A 19,253-nucleotide genomic window follows, 5' to 3' on the forward strand; every position below is an offset into this window, starting at 1 on the left:
TGCAAACTTTTTAGCTCAGACCCTTGTAAATCTTGCCCTTTATAACATTAATACTCAGGGAATACTCTAATATTTAAAAATGTTTTTTAGGGTGCCTGGGTGGCTCAGCCAGTTGAACATCCAACTCTTGGTTTTGGTTCAGGTCATGATCTCAGGGCCATGAGATCGAGCCCCGTGGGCTCCGAGTTCAGCAGGGAGACTGCTTCAGATTCTATCTCTCCCTCTCCCTCTGCCCCTCCCCCTGCTCGTGCGTGTGCACTCTCTCTAAATAAATAAATAAATAAAATCTTTAAAATAAAATAAAATGGCTTTCCATTACTCTTAGAGTTCAGCTGCTTGCCCATGCCTCAGATGCTTGGATGTAGCCCTTGCCTCCAACCCTTCTTTCATTTCCACCCATTCTCTTCCTGACCCCCCCACTCCCCGCTAAGTGGGATTCCAGGAACTTACTGCCATTCTGTTAGCTGACATTCCAAGCTCTTCCCCCAAACTGCCATGCCTCCTCCCTGAAATGCTCTTCGCTGGGCTGTTCATGCAGCTCTCTCTCAGCTTCCAGGTCTGCATGGAGCATCCCCTAAAGGGCCTCCCCTTCCTCAAACCACCCCCACCGCCCGCCCGCCACCTCCTCTGTCTCATCACTTACCCTACTTGTTGCTCGGGTCCCATAGGTAGTGCTGCCACCCTTGCCCACAAGCTCTATCCTCAGGGTTCACAGAAGCCTCTCTGGAGAAGCCCTGCACTTTAAGCTCCTTTATCCACTGTTGTTTGGGTTCTGGACCTTCCGGGGCCAGCCTTGCAGCTGGGATGTCCAGGTCCCTGACTGCCTGGCCCCTCGATCTCCCCTTCCCACCGTAACCTGCAGCTGTAACCTCTCCATGCCTCTGGGGCTCTTCATTGGGACCCTTTGTACTATTAGTTTTAGGATTTTCATTTGGTTGGACAGGCCAGGTATGAGTAGAGTGATGGCCGAGTCTGTAGTGTGGCTTCTGGGACCTTGTGTAATCCTCTCAGAAAACCCTCCCTCCTACCGGACAGTGCCTTAGATTTGTTGTGCCATGGACAGATTTCCCTTCCACAGGGGGAGCTTATTGGTGAACTGTGACCTGCTAACAGAGGGGGGTGCCGTGGTTCCAATGGCACCTAGATGTCCATGATGCCCGGCCAGTGACAGAGGAGAACAGGAGACTGTGGACACCAGATCTAGGTGTCGCTGGGATGTGGACTGCTTTCTCCAGAAGAAGCCTGGCACCACCTAACTGTCCTCATGAGAAATGAGATCCTAGAGCCACTCTGGGGACAGCCAGCTCTGTGGGAAAGAGTCAGTAGACTCACGTGTGAGTCCTACCTTTACCACTTAGTTGCTTAATAGATGTTTGAACTTGGACAAGTTATGTATATTCCCAAGCCTTTATTTTCTCCTGTGAAAAACCAGAATAATAATATCTATCTTACTGTTGTTTTGCTGAAAAAAAAAAAAAAAGTACATGATTGGGCACATGCCTGTCACAATGTAGATTCTCAATAAATGTCCCATACTCCCCGGTCCTTCTCCGTGCCCAGAGTTACCCCTCCATAAGTGTTTGGGGGGGAAAAGAGGAAGGAAAGATCCTGCTTCCCCATCACCAGCTCAGTTCACAGGGATTCCGGAACTCCAGCTGAGGAATTTGCAGAGTACCTCGTCAGGACTAGAGAAGCCCAGAACAAACCTGTGCTCCCCAGAGGAATGTTTCCAGAGTGAATGAAAGATGAGTGTTGCTGCACATGGGTGAGGCAATGTCTGTTATTTGAATTAGGATGGACAAGTAAACACATGGTTCACACTCTAAATAAAACCAGAGACATTTTCTCATCAGCAGTCTTCATAATGTGAAAGACAGCCCACATAGCACTGGAAAGACCTTCACTGACCAGCAATGACACGGAAATCTCTACATGGACCACTCCTGTCTCCTCCCTTCCATGCTACCAGAGTTGCAATCAGATATGGAACCTGAAACTCAGTTCAGAATGCCCATCAGGAGACACAGTGATCCAGGATGGGGCTGTAAACCCTGGGGTGCCACCATGCTGGTCAGGGTCCTCCCAGGCACATCTCTCTGGTCCTCCTCGGCGCCCAAAGGAAATGTGCCATCTAGCTGTGTACTCTAAAAGAGGCAGTCCACAGAATGGGAGGAGCCCAACATTTCTACAAAACCACAGGCAATGTCAAGGTCATCAGACCGGGTCTTCTTTCCCTAAAAGCCTTAAGTCTTGGCTCATCAGTATAAAAGAAATCAGAAGGGAAAATCTATTTTCTGTCCATACCTCCCCCCTTTCTATACGGCTTTAAGGAAAAATAAAAAATAAATTAGTCTGGGTGATTATTATCACCTTTATCATTACAGGACTTTAAACTTCACAGTGATGTGTCCAGGCTAAGTCTTAATAACTGAGGAAGGAACAGCTTGACAGAGAAGACCAGGACTGAGGGCATTTGGGAAACTGTCCCAGGTGTACAGGACAGAATGAGCCAAGGCATTCTCATCCACTTGTTTTGTTTTTTTTTTTGTTACTTACTTTTTCCCCTTCTCACTTGTTCTTTTGTTTGCCCACGTCTTTCAACCACTGACCAGCTATTAACCTACTTTTCTGAAACTAATCTGTTTCTGTGTTCTTACTTAAGTTTTTGGACTCCATCTTATTTCTGGTTAGCAGATACTGTATTTGCAATTCACCTCATTCATTCATTCATTCATTCACCAATTCATCCATCCATCCATCCATCCATCCAATAAGACCTTAGCATCTGCCATGTATGTTATCTGTGGGGCACAGTGATAGGTACCGAAGGCACACAGAAGGGCACCACCTGCTTCATGACTTAAAAAAACTCACAGTCTAGTAGAGGAAACTGACCTGGATTGGCCAACTGTGATTTACATGAGCAAGTCAATCAGTTATCCATTTATTCATGTATTTGACAAATATACACTGAGTTCCTACTGTGTGCTGGGAACTGTGTTATATCTTGGGGGTTTAGTGAATGAACATGAGTGAGAGTTCCTGCCCTTGTGGAGTTTCTAGTCTCCAGGTGGAGAAGCTTGTGGGGTGATTGGGACCTGGGATGACTCCAAGAGGAGAGGTCATGGGAAAATTACAGGCTGTGAAAGATTTTCTTCTTTGCCCGCCTTTGTGTAAGCACGAACTAACCGTCAATTTCTGGAACAGATTTTGGTTACCCATGGCAACGTCTGAAGTATGCAGTAAAGAGCAGAGGAAAGCACACATTCACACCCTCACATTAAATTATCCACATGGCTCTCTGAGCGCACTGATCAGGAACATAAAATGAGCTCTTGGTTAATTAGAAATGCTCTAGCGCTTCATCATTAGAGTGGGCGTGTTGATTTTGGAAGAGATCTTTAATTTTTTTTTATTTTGTCTTAAAATTTTTAAAATGTATTATTTGAATAAACTAAGTTATTTATAATTTTGGAAGAAGAAAAATGCTCAGATTTTTTAAAGTTTAATAAGACAATTTCTTATCCTCTAGCTCTCTCTTTATGAAGTCCAAACCTTTTTTTCAAAGATTTTATTTATTTATTTGAGAGAGAGAGAGCACGAGCAGGGGGAGGGGCAGAAGGAGAAGCAGACTCCCTGCTGAACGGGGAGCCCATGCAGGGCTTGATCCCAGGACCCCGAGATCATGACCTGAGCTGAAGGCAGATGCTTACTGACTAAGCCACCCAGGAGCCCCATGAAGTCCAAACTTCTTGACAAGACTCACAAGTACTTATGTAATCTGAGCTCAGCCATCCCTCCAACCTGATCCTTTTGCCACTCCTCATTTTGCCTTCATTTTATTGAAAAGCTTTCACATTCCCTGATAGTCTTTATTCTCTCTGTCTCCTGGGACACTGCACATGCTGTCCTTTCTTTCTGCTTGTGACATCCTCTCTTCCCCCAACCCTCTCTCCTTCCCAGGTGTCCTCCTGTCCCCACTAACTTTAATATCACTTTCTCCTCCAATTACAGATAAGATTTTGCTTCTTCCAAGAATCTCTCTTGCCCATAAACCCACAATGGGATGATGCCCTTGCTATGGTTTCCATACCCTCCTACCATCCCCCATCAGAGTTCTAACAATATACTGTTAACAATACTTTATTTAAATACCTCTTTAAATATTCTGTATTTGAGTTTATGACCCCTGGCCTATAAAATATAATTCGACCTCCTAATATGGCATAATAGGCCCTTCCTGACTTGAGCTCATTTCTCCTTATAATCTTGTACCAAACACACCAGCAATCTTGCACAATTTGAAGTTGCTCAAAGATTTCATTGTATTCCGTGCCTCTAGTATTTTGGGTATTCTGGTCTCTTGGCCTCTGCAGTCCTTGCTGCATTGTTCATTTGGTGGATCCTTCTTCGTTTTTCAATATCCTCCTCCTATTTTACTTCTTTGGGAAATCTTTCCAATGCCTTTCTTGCATTTCTCCCAACCAGGATGATTTCTCCATTTTGACACTTACCCTTTTGCTCTTTCCCCCACTAGGCTATGATGACATGGCTGTGCCTGTTGTATTCATAAGGTTTCTTTTTTTTTTTTTTTTTTTTTGAGCCCACTATAGTAACTGTCAAGTAAATAGTAATTGAATTAGTGAATATATCAAAATCATCAATGAATGTAATTTATATTGATAATACTTGCATCAGTCAGCTACTGCTACGTAACAAACTACCCCAGAACTCAGTAGATGGAATGGTAAGTGTCCAGTCACACAATCACAGCTCTGTAGGCAGCTCTGGTGGCTCTGCTTCAACCTGCAGGTTGTGTGGAGCAACACTCCCCCACATGCCTCTCATTCAGTTGGGACCAGCAGGTGTCCTGGGGCCGGTTTTTCTTGTGGTAAGGTTAGAAGTGCAAGACAGTTGAGCCCACCCGCATAAGGACATTTCAAGCCTTTGCTTGTTTCATGTCTATTAACGTCCCATTATCAAAAGAGGCTATATGGCCAAGCCCAACATTAATGGGCAGAAAATATACTCTGCCCACAGTGAGTGGGTGAGGGGAGCAATTATCTGCTTATTAATAATCCAAGTTATCATAATCATGAAGGATCAATCTATGATCTAGCCAACATTTATTCAAAAGAAATTCTCTTTTCCTCATAGGCAATTATTAAGCAGATTTCACTCATAATGTACTATACTAGGTTGCTTATGTGATTCATAATTAGAAAATAAGTTTGAAATATGCCATCAGCAGCATACAAGGAAGATAAATATGGACACAAATTATTATTCCACAAGAATATACAATATATCCCTAATGAAGACTACATATCATAGTGGAGATGGCAAAGATGTTTGCATCGGGTAGAGTTGGATTCTGGGTTGTGGGTCTTGTCACTTGCTGGCATGTGATTGTGGGTACTTGTTTAAATTCTCTCAGCCTCTTTGCTTCCCTTGTAAAATGGATATGACAACAGTGCCTATCCCACAGGGTGACCACAAGGTAAAATGGCACAGGGTATGTGTGATGCCTGGCAGAGATTGAGGACCTTGTGCATATCCATTCTCTCTCTCTCTCTCTATTCTTCTGCTCTATCATGCTCTCGTCGAGGCCCAACTGCAAAGTGCACAGCCATCGCCTGGGAGAAACGTGGGTGACATTTCCTACTTTATCTCTTTTCTGGGGCCCACCTTGACCTGCAGTTCATTGGGATGAAATTCTCAAGGAACAAGGTATGAGTCAGATCTCATTTCTTAGAGTCTATCACCTCATACATCTAATTTGAATTACTTTCCTTCAAGCACATCAACTTTCATTTAATGCCTTCCAAGGGCTTCTAATACATCTCTGCTGATTTATGTCTTTGTGTGCCCACCTGGCCATCTCTCCATGAGTGGTCTCAGCCATCAGACATTTCAACTCTCACCATCATGTATGTGGTACCCTAAACTATGTCTAAACCCAGAGATCCACATCTGCGTGTCAGGTTGCTCCCTGGATTTCTCCAAGTGAGTGTCAGGCAGGTGTCTCAAATATAATATATTAAACACTAAATTTATCATCCATTTTCCAAGTCTGTGCCTCTTACAGTGCTCCTTATCTCAATAAATGACTTCATAATCAGCCCAGACACAAAGGTTAAAACCTCATGATTGCCTTGACATCTCTTCTTCCCTCCTCATCCTAATGCATTCAGTAGTAAGTATTATCAGTCAAGATAATTTTGGCTATAGGGTAACTCCAATACAAGCCAGCTTAACCAACAACAAAATGTGATTATTTCATTAATAATTAGTCCAGAGAAGAGTAGGCAACAAGTATCAAGGTTCTGGCATGACTTTACACCAATTTTCTTGGCTTTCCTAACTCTGTCCTCCCCATGTGAGCTTCAGTAGCACACTGACCACAAACTGACTACAGCAAGCATAGGCATCATTATCTGTAAAATAATATTCAGAGTTTTTCTGGGGGGAAATTGTCTCTTCTTGTACCTCTTTCTTAGGATTGAGAACATCCTCAGTAGATGTTTCTCAAAACATGAAAACACACCCTTATTTTGGCTCTCCTTTTCCTCATTCCCACCCTCCCTATCTCCTCACTCCTTCTTCCTGGAAGAATGTCCCCAAATAAACTACCTGAACCTAAATTCTCATCTCAGGCTCTGCTTTCAAGAGAATTCAAATTAAGAGATGACATGAGGGCATGGTTTTCAATCCATTTCTCAACTGTGCAGTCTCAGTATTGGTTCTATTCCAAGAAGTCTCTCCCAGAGCACATCTAAAAAATAGTGTGAGTCACTCGGACTTATCCATGCCCATCCGGAGCTTGATCTTGTGGCCAGGTTGGTCAAATGTGCCACTTAGCCAAGGCTGAGTCATATGCTTATCCAGAGCTGGAGGTTGTGGTCACCCCACCAATGTCACATATGTGGATACGTAGAGAGTATTTCCATGGGAAGTCACAGTTAGGTTACCAAAAGGAGGAAGAATAAATGCTAGGTGGGTTAAACAACAGATACTCATTCAGAAAGTCACCAGAGCCCCTTTATCTATGGTACCCATAGGTGACTCTGAAATGAATAAGGAGTCCACAGTATCTTCACCAAGGGAGTGATATCATTGCCAACTAGGATTGGTAATGACCTGGAAAATTATTTCACCCAGACTTCTCAAGTGTTAGAGAACTTCAGAGAGAGATTAAGGCCCTTTGCTTGATTAGGACAGCCAAACAATTGGTAGTTCTGGATCAGGAATCCAAGACTCCAACCTTCTAATGCTGGGCTAATTACACTGTAAAAACTGAAGTAGAAAAAAATAATTATCCATCCCTCCCTTATAGTGGTTGCCTCCTCAGTGAGCCTGACAGTTCCGAGTTATAAGGACTACAGAATTAAGCTCCAAAAACACCACATTGTTATAAAAATGATGGACTTGGCTCTAGGACAGGCCCCTTTCTGGATTTACTAATTCAGCCCATTAAGTCTAATCTGTGTCTATAAAGAAAAATGTTGACTCCTGATTTACGTATCTTACAAGACATATTTCTTTTCACACACAGAGTGCCTGGGACAGTCCCTGACTCAGCTCTCAGCTGCCCTGCTTTCATGATGATTTAGGAAATAACAGAGAAAATAGGATTGCAAGGAGGGGAAAACAGATTGGGCTGGAAGATTTCAGAGGAGAAGAGGGTTGTTCCCTGCTTTTGTCAGAGCTGGGTTGACTGGGAAGGTGGCTTGGGGCAAGGGTACAGAGGGGGAGGTAGGAAGGTTTGGGAGAGGTATGTCTGCTTGCACAGTGAGGACAACAAAGTCATTGAGCCAAATGAATAAATAAATCAGAGAAGATCTAATTAGGGTGAAAATATAGTATAAATATGAACATCCTCAACAGCTAGTGTTGCTTACAGAATGAGGCTACAGGGGCAGGCGGGAGAATTGGAGGGAAGGAAAGGAGAAGCTAAATTTAAGAGACACCATCAAGAGGAACAGAAAACAGAACTTACACTTATCATTAGTGCTATAAAGGCAACTGGCAGAGCATAAAGCTTAGCAGTAGTACTCTCAGATGCTGGGGAGAGGTGGGTGAGAAGGAAGGAAAACAATAAATCAAGAAATACTGTTTCAAATGTAATACTTAGAGTAATGGAGGCCAACAATGGAATAAATAAGGCAGAAATGGTATGAAAAAGAGGCTGTTTCTAAGTAGTGGCATTAAGAATGGGGAGGGGGGAGTATTCACTCCACGTGAGCTTTCCTGTACTACTTGAATCATTACCATGTGCCTGCACTGCTCTGAAATTTGAAAAATAAATGCCATGCTTCGACAGTCATCCTGTTAGCATAGACTGTGCACCTGTTCTGTGCCAGGCACTGTGCTTGGGTTTGGAAATTAGAACATAAATAAGACAGAGCAAAGGGCTGAGTGTCAAAATGGAGAAATCGTCCCGGCTGGGAGAAATGCAAGAAAGGCATGGGAAAGATTTCCCACAAAGGCGACAGAGGAGGTGGATATTGAAAAATGAAGAGGGAGCCACCAAATGAACAATGCGGCAAGGACTGTAGAGGCCAAGAGACCAGAACACCCAAAATGCTAGAGGCACGGAATACAATGAAATCTTTGAGCAACTTTAAATTATACAAGATTGCTGATGCATTTGGTGCAAGATTATAAGGAGAAATGAGCTCAAATCAGGAAGGGCCTGTTATGCCATATTAGGAGGTCGAATTATATTTTGTAGGTCAGGGGTTGCAAACTCAAATACACAGAACATTAGTTAAGCAGGGGCATCTGGGTGGCTCAATTGGTTGGGCATCTGCCTTCAGCTGGGGTCATGATCCAGGGTCCTGGGATTGAGTCCCGCATCGGGCTCCCTGCTCAGTGGGGAGTCTGCCGCTCCCTCTGCCCCTCTGCCCCTCTGCCTGCTTGTGCTCTCTCTCTCTCAAATAAATAAATAAAATCTTTTTTAAAAAGAAGAAGAACAATAGTTGAGCAGATAATGGAAATAAGACAAAGGGGAAAGGCAGTGATGGGTGAGATCACATGTCCCAGCTAGGCTCAAGGTACAGTAACTTACTGCCAGTCAAGTGTTCCAACCCCACATCAGAGATTTTTGGATTTTTCAAATAAAACTAGGATTTACAGTTTTTATGTAAAACCTCTGAATTTGAAAATATTGGCAACTTCATTTGTCAGGATATGCTATGCTGTGCTGTGATAACAAAGAAGCCCCCAATGCTCCATGGTGGAGCATTATAATGGTTTATTTCTCACTCACACGTAGTCCAATGGAGATAGAACATCCCTCTTCCTAGTTGTACCTATGTCAGCAGGATCCCACAGTCTTTGAGGTCATTGACCCAGGAGAGGAGGAAGTATATTGCCTCTTAACAGCCTTGGTGGCCGACAGCCATTGGCTAGAATGAGCCACTTGCCTTCAATCTAATCTAAATGGACACAAGGAAGTATCACAGCACACACTTAACTGTGTCTGCCACAGCAGCTAATACAAATTTCATTCTTAAATACCACACGAGCTTATTTATAATGGTTGGTTTCTGCAGAGAGGTGGCAGATTAAGAAGACCTCTGCCATAGTCAAGGATTGAAGATTTTTAAAAAATATATCACATTTTCATTTACAAAAAAATAATTCCAGGACTGTTGACTGAAAAGGGTAATCCTGGAAGAAGGATTTTTTTTTTTTTAATTGCCTTGGAGAGCAATATTGAGGACCAGATCAGGACAGGACAGGACAGGAACAGTAGGACCAGAAGAGAAGGGATGACATAAGGGGCATTGAGTCTCTTACTTTGCAAATAAACGGCATGCCCACGTTTCTGTGAAATGCCCAAGGTTGCAAAGTTAATAAGCAGCTGTCCAGAACCTCTTTCTGAGTCCAGCACACTTTTCATTACATTGGTAGAATGGTAGAAAGGAAAACTAATGGAAATATAAAATCTTTGACTTTGAGAGTTAGGCTTTGGGGAGCTTATCAAATGCAAACACTCAATGCCATCGGATTTTGTTCATAACTGATTTTAAATGTGAACCCCCTCAAAGATATTACTTTCTTCTTAACTTATAAGACCAGCCAATGGGTAAACATCAAACAGATAATGTATTCATTTTGTAACCTTGATTTAGACTCTTTTCCTATCACCTTCTGGGAAATCCTCAGCTTAAAAAAGAAATGTTTTTATCTTTCTCACCTCTAAACGTGTCCTGGTGCTGGAACAGTAAGCATTCTAATCAGCGTGGCTCCGAACCATCTGTGATGAGATTTCTTTGGGAGGATTCATCTCAGTCTCTAATGCTCAGAAGTAGTTAATCCACTTGAGCCTAAAGCAGAAAGAAAACAGAGAAAGGAAAATGGTCAGGAAGGAGGGAGTGCATGTGTGGGGGAGAGAAGATGGATTAAATGTAGCAGTGCTTTTTTGCCCTAAAGCTTCAGAAAATGAGAACATAATGCATCTGTGTAAGAGCACATAAAAAAATTAATGTTAAGCAAAAAGTTCTAATATTAATTATATGGAGACTTCATAGCACGTGCTAGATTAGCCATTTTCCATGGTCATTTTAGTGCACCTGGCCTACTTCCTCATGTAGTGGCTAATGTTATCCCCATTTTACAAATGAGCAAACTGAGACAGAAATGTACCAAATCATGAGCTACCAGAGAATCCCTATTATTTATACCCAATGCCTGAGTTTTTGCTTTTTCCAATATCCTATGTAACAGCCTTATATTTGGATTCAACAAATATTTGTCACATATTTACCATGAACTCCAAACTCGGACACAATTTATCTATTTAATCTTTAAAATAATCCCACGCCATCAGGGAAATTCAAATCAAAACCACATTGAGATACCACCTTAAACCAGTTGGAATGGCATAAATTAACAAGGCAGGAAACAACAAATGTTGGAGAGGTTGTGGAGAAAGGGGAACCCTCTTACACTGTTGGTGGGAATGCAAGCTGGTACAGCCACTTTGGAAAGCAGTATGGAGGCCCCTCAAAAAATTAAAAATAGAGTTACCCTATGACCCAGTAATTGCACTCCTGGGTATTTACTCCAAGGATACAGATGTAGTGAAAAGAAGGGGCACCTGCACCCCAATGTTCATAGCAGCAATGTCTGCAATATCCAAACTGTAGAAGAAGCTGAGATGCCCTTCAACAGATGAATGGATAAAGAAGATGTGGTTCATATATACGATGGAATATTACTCAGCCATCAGAAAGGATGAATACCCAACATTTGCATCAACATGGATGGGACTGGAGGAGATTATGCTAAATGCAATAAGTCAAGCAGAGAAAGTCAATTATCATATGGTTTCACTCATATGTGGAACATAAGGAATAGCATGGAGGACATTGGGGGAAGGAAGGGAAAAATGAAGGTGGGGGGAATCAGAGGGGGAGATGAACCATGAGAGACTATGGACTCCAGGACTATTTCTATTGACAACTTTGTTTCAGAGGGGAGGGGTTGGGGGGATGGGTTAGCCCGGTGATGGGTATTAAGGAGGGCACATACTGCATGGAGCACTGGGTGTTATGCACAAACAATGAATCATGGAACACTACATCAGAAACTAATGATGTAATGTATGGTGATTAACATAACATAATAAAATAAAATAAAAATAAAACAAACAAAAAAACTAATACTGTGACTGTATGGTGACTAACATAACATAATAAAAAAATAACAGAAAACAAAATAATCCCACGAGGTCAGTATTCCAATTATTACAACAAAAGAAAGGGAAGTACAAAATAAGAAGCACAAGATGCCCGGGGTTTTATTCCAGGTGCCAATGGAGATACAGGCCAGAAAGGCAACTTTCTGAGGAAGGGGGCCTCTTCATTTGGGCATTTTTGCATGTTTTCTACTTTCCTTGGGAAAATCTTCCTGATAATGAGTCTCTCTATGTTTCCTCATCTCATCTGGTCTTTCTCTCTTTGCCTAGAGGACCTACTGGAAGAATATGTGGGAGGAAAATAATTTTAATTATGACAACCGTTTGGGGATATATATATATTAGCAGCGTGCATCCTTATAACAGCAGCGTGAGGTATATGTTAACAGAACAGCCACTATAATGATGTCCTTAAGGGAAATTACTCTGTTGAAAAGGTAAATAGATCTGAGTGTGAAGTTGGTCTCTGGGGCATCTCTGTTATGAGGGTTTGAGCAAACATTTGAAACTGTGTGAGTCTCACATACAAAAGCCATTGTTGGAACATAATCCAAATCAGTTAAACATCTGGATGATATTCACGAGGTCGAACACACAGTAAAAACTATATGCCACAAATGCAAATATGTGGGAAAATGGGACCCGTCATCAAAACATAAAGTTGTCAATAGAAACAGTCCCAAGATAATTTGGATGATGGAATTAATAGACAAGAATGTGCAAACAGCTACTGAAATCATGTTCATGGAAAGGATGGACCTAGGAGTGAATAGGTGGGGAATCTAAGCACAGAAATGAAAACTACAGAAAAGAGCCAAATGGAAAATCTAGGGCTGAAGTCTAAAATTAGAAGTGAACAACAACAACAAAAAGAAGTGAACAATTCGCTGGATGAGTATGCTGAGATTTTTGTCTACTTATTGTACCAAATACTGAGGAAGGGTGATAACATCTCCAACTATGATTATAGAGATGGATGTTTTTAACTTTAGCATTACCATATTTTGTTTTATGGAGTTTGAAACTCTATTAGTAAATGCATAACCATGACAGTTAGTGTTATGTCCACATGGCTAGACCATGGGGTGCACAGATATTTGGTCAAACATTATTCTAGGTGTTTCTGTGAGGATATTTTTGGATGAGTTGAACATTTAAATTGATATACTGAGTGAAGGAGATTGCCCTGCTTACTGTGGGTGGGCCTCGTCTAAGCAGTTGAAGGCCTGAATAGAACAAGAGGAATGACCCTCCCCCAAATAAGGGGAGGTTCTTCTACCTGACTGCCTTTAAGCTGAAACATCAATTTTTTCCTGTCTTTGGACTCACACTGAAACATGGGCTTTTGCTGAGCCTTGTGCCTGTCAGCCTTCAGACTCCTAATTCTTAGCTCTTTGGATGCACACTGGACCCACATCATTAGCTCTCTGGAGTCTCCAGCTTGCAGACTGTAGATCTTGGGGCCCGTCAGCCTCCATGGGAGTGTGAGACAAGTCCTTATAATAAATCTCTTTCGGTGTATAGGTACACACATCCTATTAGTTATGCTTCTCTGGAGAATCCCGACTAATATAATAATTAAATTGCATTGTTATGTCTTCCTGGAGAATGATTATTTTGTAATTTTTGTCAGGCTATTTCTAGATTTCCATGTCTTTGGAGTTAATGGAGATTTATTAGTTTCCTTTGGTGGTGTCATATTTGCCTGATTCTTCATGATCCATGCAGCCTTGTGCTGCTGTCTGTGCCTTTGAAGGGGCCAACAGCTCTTCCAGTCTTTACAGACTGGTTTTCAGTGGGTAAAGACATTTTCTTGTCAGGTTCCTGGGCCGATGACATTGCTTCTGGAATCACCATCATACAGGGTTGGAGCCAGGTCTGTCTGGGCTATTGCTGGGTCTGCAGTGGGGTCCGTGGTTGGTGGACCTGTCACCAGTGACTTGGGTGGGTTTGGATTTTGTCTGGTCCCTGAGTGGATGGAAATGCCTCCAGGAACTTGGTTCAGCAGAGTGGTGCTGAGATAAAGGTCCATTTCAGACTCCTCAGTTTGGTCCACAGACAGCTGGCCTGTTAGCAGGTATGTGGTGGGTATGGATCCCGCCAGGTCCCTAAGAAGGCACCTGCCTAGTCACTGGATGGTCCCTAGAGAGGGTAACACTGGCCCCAAACCATGGGTGAGGGCCTGGAACCATGCCCCATGGCTTTTCAGATTCTACAGCCAAGATTAGTCTTCAGACCTGCCTCTGGAGACCTAGATGAGCATGTCCCCCAACAGGTATCTGAGTGGGCAGGTCTTTCTGGCTGGGAAGGGCTGGGGCTGAATTATAGTCAGTCTGAGGTTTGGGGTTCACTCTGGGGGCATAGGCAGACATGTGTCCTACTGGGTTTCTGGGTGGGCAGAACTTCTCATGGCCACGACTGGAAGGGATTAAGTCACAGAGCCATTTCAGGATCTGTTGCTGGATCCAGGTTGGCTGTTCTGTCTTTGGGGGCAACTAATGGCCAGGTCTCCCATTGGGTACCTGGGTCAGTAGGACTATTGCAGTTAGTGGCTGGGAGGGACTAGAGCTGAGTCACAGGATCATTTCAGGATGATCTAAGGTTGTTTGACTCTCCTCTAGGGGCATGATGGGCATGTCTCCCTCCAGGGTCCTGGATCACAGGGATTTCTCACAGACTATGGTTGGATGGGGCTGGAGCCAAGCATAGGGACATTTTAGGATCTCTGGGGGTGCTGATGGGAGTGTCTCTTGCTGGGTCCCTGGGCTGGCAGGACAGTCCCTGGACTGTAGCTGGGAGTGGCTGGAGCCTAGTTAAAGGGCTGTTTTAGGGCGGGCTTGTGTCCAGGGGCTCCCAGACCAAGGCCGAGAGAGCCTGAAGCCAGTTCACAAGTTGCTTCAGGGTCCACAGCCCAGACTAAGGTCTCTGGGCCTATTACTGAAGGTATGGGTGGGTGCAACTCCTCCAGGTCCCTTGGCATATGGTGCTGGTGACAGGCTGGTGACAGCCAAATGGCGCTATAGCCTGGTCTGCAGGGGTACAGAGCTGTTTCTGGGTCTGTATCCAGAACCAGTCAGTCAGTTAGCAACCTGTGTGGGGTCTCTTGGTCTTGGACTCTAACGAAGTTCCACAATCTCCTACCTGGGTCCCAAAGCTCCCACAAAGACACTTCTGTCCAAGGATGGCTGCCCAGTCACTATGCTGAGGGGAGACAGAAGCAGAGAGCTTGGTATCCCACCATCTTGCCAATATCATCACAACGGCTTTTATTTATTTCTTGTTTATTTTTTTGGTAGTTTCATGGTTTTATTAACACAAATACGATGTGCACATAGCTGTCTATTCATTTTCTTCACTGCACAGCCTGGCATGGGGCCTGGTAACTCTGATGGCCAGCTGGGCCCCTCTTTCCACAGTGGCTCTGCGGTTCTTGGAGGAGACACTGTGAGCAATCTCTGGACAATGAGATTTGTTGCACATCAGCAGCACTAGGAACTTCTGGAAGCCACTGGGCAGCATGAGCTTTGTCTTCTTGCTGCTCCCGTAACCAGTGTTGAATGTCAAGATCTGGTCCTTGAATCTTCTGTGCCTCCTATTGTCAATGTCTCTGGGTTTCTGCCAGTTGCGCTTAATTTTGATGTATCCGTCTGACTGGTGCCAGATGAACTTTTGGTCCTCTTTTTCACGATCTTGGACTTCACCAGAGGTCTGAGGGCAGCCGTGATGCAGAGCAGGAGACGGCTGCCACCTCCACAGGCAGTGCCAGGGAAGAGACAAAACTGTGTTTTTGAATCTCTGATTGATTTCAAGGTCTTCTCTCGGTCTTTTGCTTTAAGCTGATGATTTTAAGTTTTAAAACTGTTGTTTTAAATTTTAGTTTGACTCTGATGTTCCTTGTTTGGTTTCCTTTGTATTTATCCTATTCAGAGTTTGCTCAGATTATTGGACCTTTTTAATTTTTTCAAATAGTTTTTCTGCCCTAGTGTTACTTTCTTTTCTCTCTAGAGATTTAATGATTCAAATTTTAGGCCATTTTCTTTATATTATATCAAAAGTTCTGGTGGTTCTTTTCTCCGCTTTCTTTTGTTTTTATGTTCTTTGCCAAGCCTAAGATTGAAATCAGGTGAAAGCTATCTGATTTTGTTCTTTTGTTATATAAAGATTGTTTTGGCTATTCTAGGTCCTTTGAATTTCCACATAAATTTTAGAATCAATTTGTCAATGTTACCAAAACAGTCTGATTCAAGTTGCATCACCTCAATAGATGAATATATATTTAGTAACATATTGTAATGATAAATGAAGATAATAGAAATATGACAGTTTTTTTAACAAAACAAGAAAAATGGGATATATGGTTATCACCCTTATAAAATAAGATGGAGAAAGAGGCAATTAGAAAAGGAGAGTGATCAGGAAAAAAGTGTTGGTGGATGGACATATATCTGAACATGCTTGTATTCAAAACACATAAACTAATTAAACTTTTAACAAAGGTTATCACAATAATAATAAGAAAGCTATCCACTGCTACCTCTTATTGATCACAAGAGACCCACCTAAAATAAAACTGCAGATTATATTAGATATAGGTAAGAAAATAAATATAATGCATATTCTAAACAAGGAATGTAGACACAGGTATCTCACTCTTTTTTAAAAAGTGGAATATAAAAGAAATAGCATTAATAAGAATGAAGATGTTCATTCCTTAGTATTAAAAATATCAATAACAGTATTTGGCACATAGTGGACATCAATTATTATTTCTTGAATTAATAAATAAATATACAAGAGGGAAAAAAACATGGTTTTATGCTTCCCAAAACTGATAGATCAAGAATATTGAAGAACCGGGAAGCATATAGATTATTTAATTATTTGAATAATACAATTCATGTAATGTAAAAATCTACACCCAACAAATAGAAATAGGATTTTTTTTATGAACACATTCTCTTCAAAAAAAAAAAAACAACAAAACTGATCATATACTAAGTCACAAAAAAAGTCTTACAGTCTTAAAAATTCAGATAATAAATGTTATATATACCAGGGCTGCTCAACCATTATTGTAAATAAGAATCACCTACTAAGCTTGTTAAAACATAAGACAGCTGGCCTCGATCCCTAGAGATTCTGATTCAGTAGATTTGGCTGCAGCTTAAGAATTTACATTTCTAACAAATACAAGCTAATGACATGGTACCAGTCCCTGGACCAGACTTTGATAGCACATTCTCTTACAACAATATAAATTTTTTAAAATTTTATTTTATTATATTATGTTACAACAATATAAATTACCTCAAAATCAGTAATGAAAATATCTTTAAAAACAAACAAAAGTATGTGCCTAAAAGTTATTTTTTAAATGTTCTCCTTAATTACTCAGGGGTTAAGAAAAATACCACAATGAAAATGGCAAAATATTTTGAAATGAACTATGAAAGCATTAAATCAAAACCTCAGAGATTAAGTCAATGTGATATTTAGGAGTATATAGCCTGATATATATTTATTTGTGAAAATCAACCATATGGGAATTAAATGAAGTATAGTTTCAATTCAAGACCTCAATGTGAGACAGGAATCCATCAAAATCCTAGAGGAGAACATAGGCAGTAACCTCTTCAACATCGGCCACAGCAACTTCTTTCAAGATACTTCTCCAAAGGCTAGTGAAACAAAAGCAAAAATGAACTTTTGGGACTGCGTCAAGATAAAAAGCTTCTGCATAGGAAAGGAAACAGTCAACAAAACAAAGAGGCAATCCACAGAATGGGATAAGATATTTGCAAATGACACTACAGACAAAGGGCTGATTTCCAAGATCTATAAAGAACTTCTCAAACTCAACACCCAAAAAACAAATAATCAAGTCAAAAAATGGGCATAAGGCATGAACAGACACTTCTCAAAAGAAGACATACAAATGGCTAACAGACACATGAAAAAATGTTCATCATCATTAGCCATCAGGGAAATTCAAATCAAAACCACATTGACATACCACCTTACACCAGTTAGAATGGCAACAATTAACAAGGCAAGAAACAACAAATGTTGGAGAGGTTGTGGAGAAAGGGGAACCCTCTTACACTGTTGGTGGGAATGCAAGTTGGTACAGCCACTTTGGAAAACAGTGTGGATGTGCCTCAAAAAATTAAAAATAGAGCTACCCTATGACCCAGCAATTGTACTCCTGGGTATTTACCCCAAAGACATAGATGTAGTGAAAAGAAGGGCCATATGCACCCCAATGTTCATAGCAGCAATGTCCGCAATAGCCAAACTGTGGGAAGAGCTGAGATGCCCTTCAACAGATGAATGGATAAAGAACATGTGGTCCCTATAGACAATGGAATATTACTCAGCCATCAGGAAGGATGAATACCCAACTTCTACATCAACATGGATGGAACTGGAGGAGATTATGCTAAGTGAAATAATTAAAACAGAGAAAGTCAATTATCATATGGTTTCACTTATTTGTGGAACATAAGGAATAGCACGGAGGACATTAGAAGGAAGGGAAAAATGAAGCAGGGGGAAATAGGAGGGGGAGATGATTTGGACTCTGAGAAACAAACTGAGGGTTTTAGAGGGGAAGGGGGTGGGAGGATGGGTTAGCCCGGTGATGAGTATTAAGGAGGGCACGTACTGCATGGAGCACTGGGTGTTATATGAAAACAATGAAGCATGGAACACTACATCAAAAACTAATGATGTATTATATGGTGACTAACATAACATAAGAAAATAAAATAAAATTTAAAAAAAGGAAGTCAGAAACAAACAAACAAAAAATAGTTCTACTTCTGGTAATGAAGACCTAGCTTGTAGCAGTCCAAAACTCCTGCTGAGAACATAGAGAATAGATGGATAAAATACAAAAATAATTTGAATGCACCAAAGAGTTATAGAGGGAGCCAAAATTAGGACCATAAAAAGAAGGGAAATGCATTGGGGTGAGTCCAATATTCTATGTCACTTTTTCCTGCAAGGCATTAATATATTTTTGTGTATTACAGGCTGAGAAGTTTAACACAAAGAGAATGCTAAGGATTAGAGAAACTAATCATAATTTTGGCACTCTCTTGAGGCTAGAGAAAATAACATAGACTTTATGGTTACTGAGATAACCAATACTTAAGAAGCAAAGATGCCACAGATTAGGAACTGCACAGTAAAGAGCCTGGTAGCCTCACCATTGATCACACAAGACATTTGCTTATTCATCTGTGAAGAAAGCCAAAAGACTGCAGCCAGGATATCGAGGAGCTGAACAGCTAAATAGAGCACCATGTTGGGAATATATAACTTAGATTTTTTGGTGACCAAGTAAAAGGAATACTGATAAATAGCCCAGATGTTCTCTAGGGACTTCTAAACATATAAATATATTGTTACTTATTCCTAGGGATAAGAGCAAAAAAAATAGTAAATCAGGTTTTATATAAAACCCAGTTTCAAACTTAATTAACTGATTATGATAAACTCATAAACTAACCGAATGGATATGTATAGAATACTAAAACCAGGA

At 41.5% G+C, this 19,253-nt stretch overlaps 1 pseudogene; it reads right to left on the reverse strand.

Moving 5' to 3' along the window:
- Positions 1–15,046: 15,046 nt before the first annotated feature.
- On the reverse strand, positions 15,047–19,015 carry LOC116639596 (annotated as a pseudogene).
- Between the last annotated feature and the right edge of the window lie 238 nt (positions 19,016–19,253).

Source organism: Phoca vitulina, unplaced genomic scaffold (assembly GCF_004348235.1).
Source record: "Phoca vitulina isolate PV1807 unplaced genomic scaffold, GSC_HSeal_1.0 scaffold18, whole genome shotgun sequence".
Classification (NCBI taxonomy): Eukaryota; Metazoa; Chordata; class Mammalia; order Carnivora; family Phocidae; genus Phoca; species Phoca vitulina.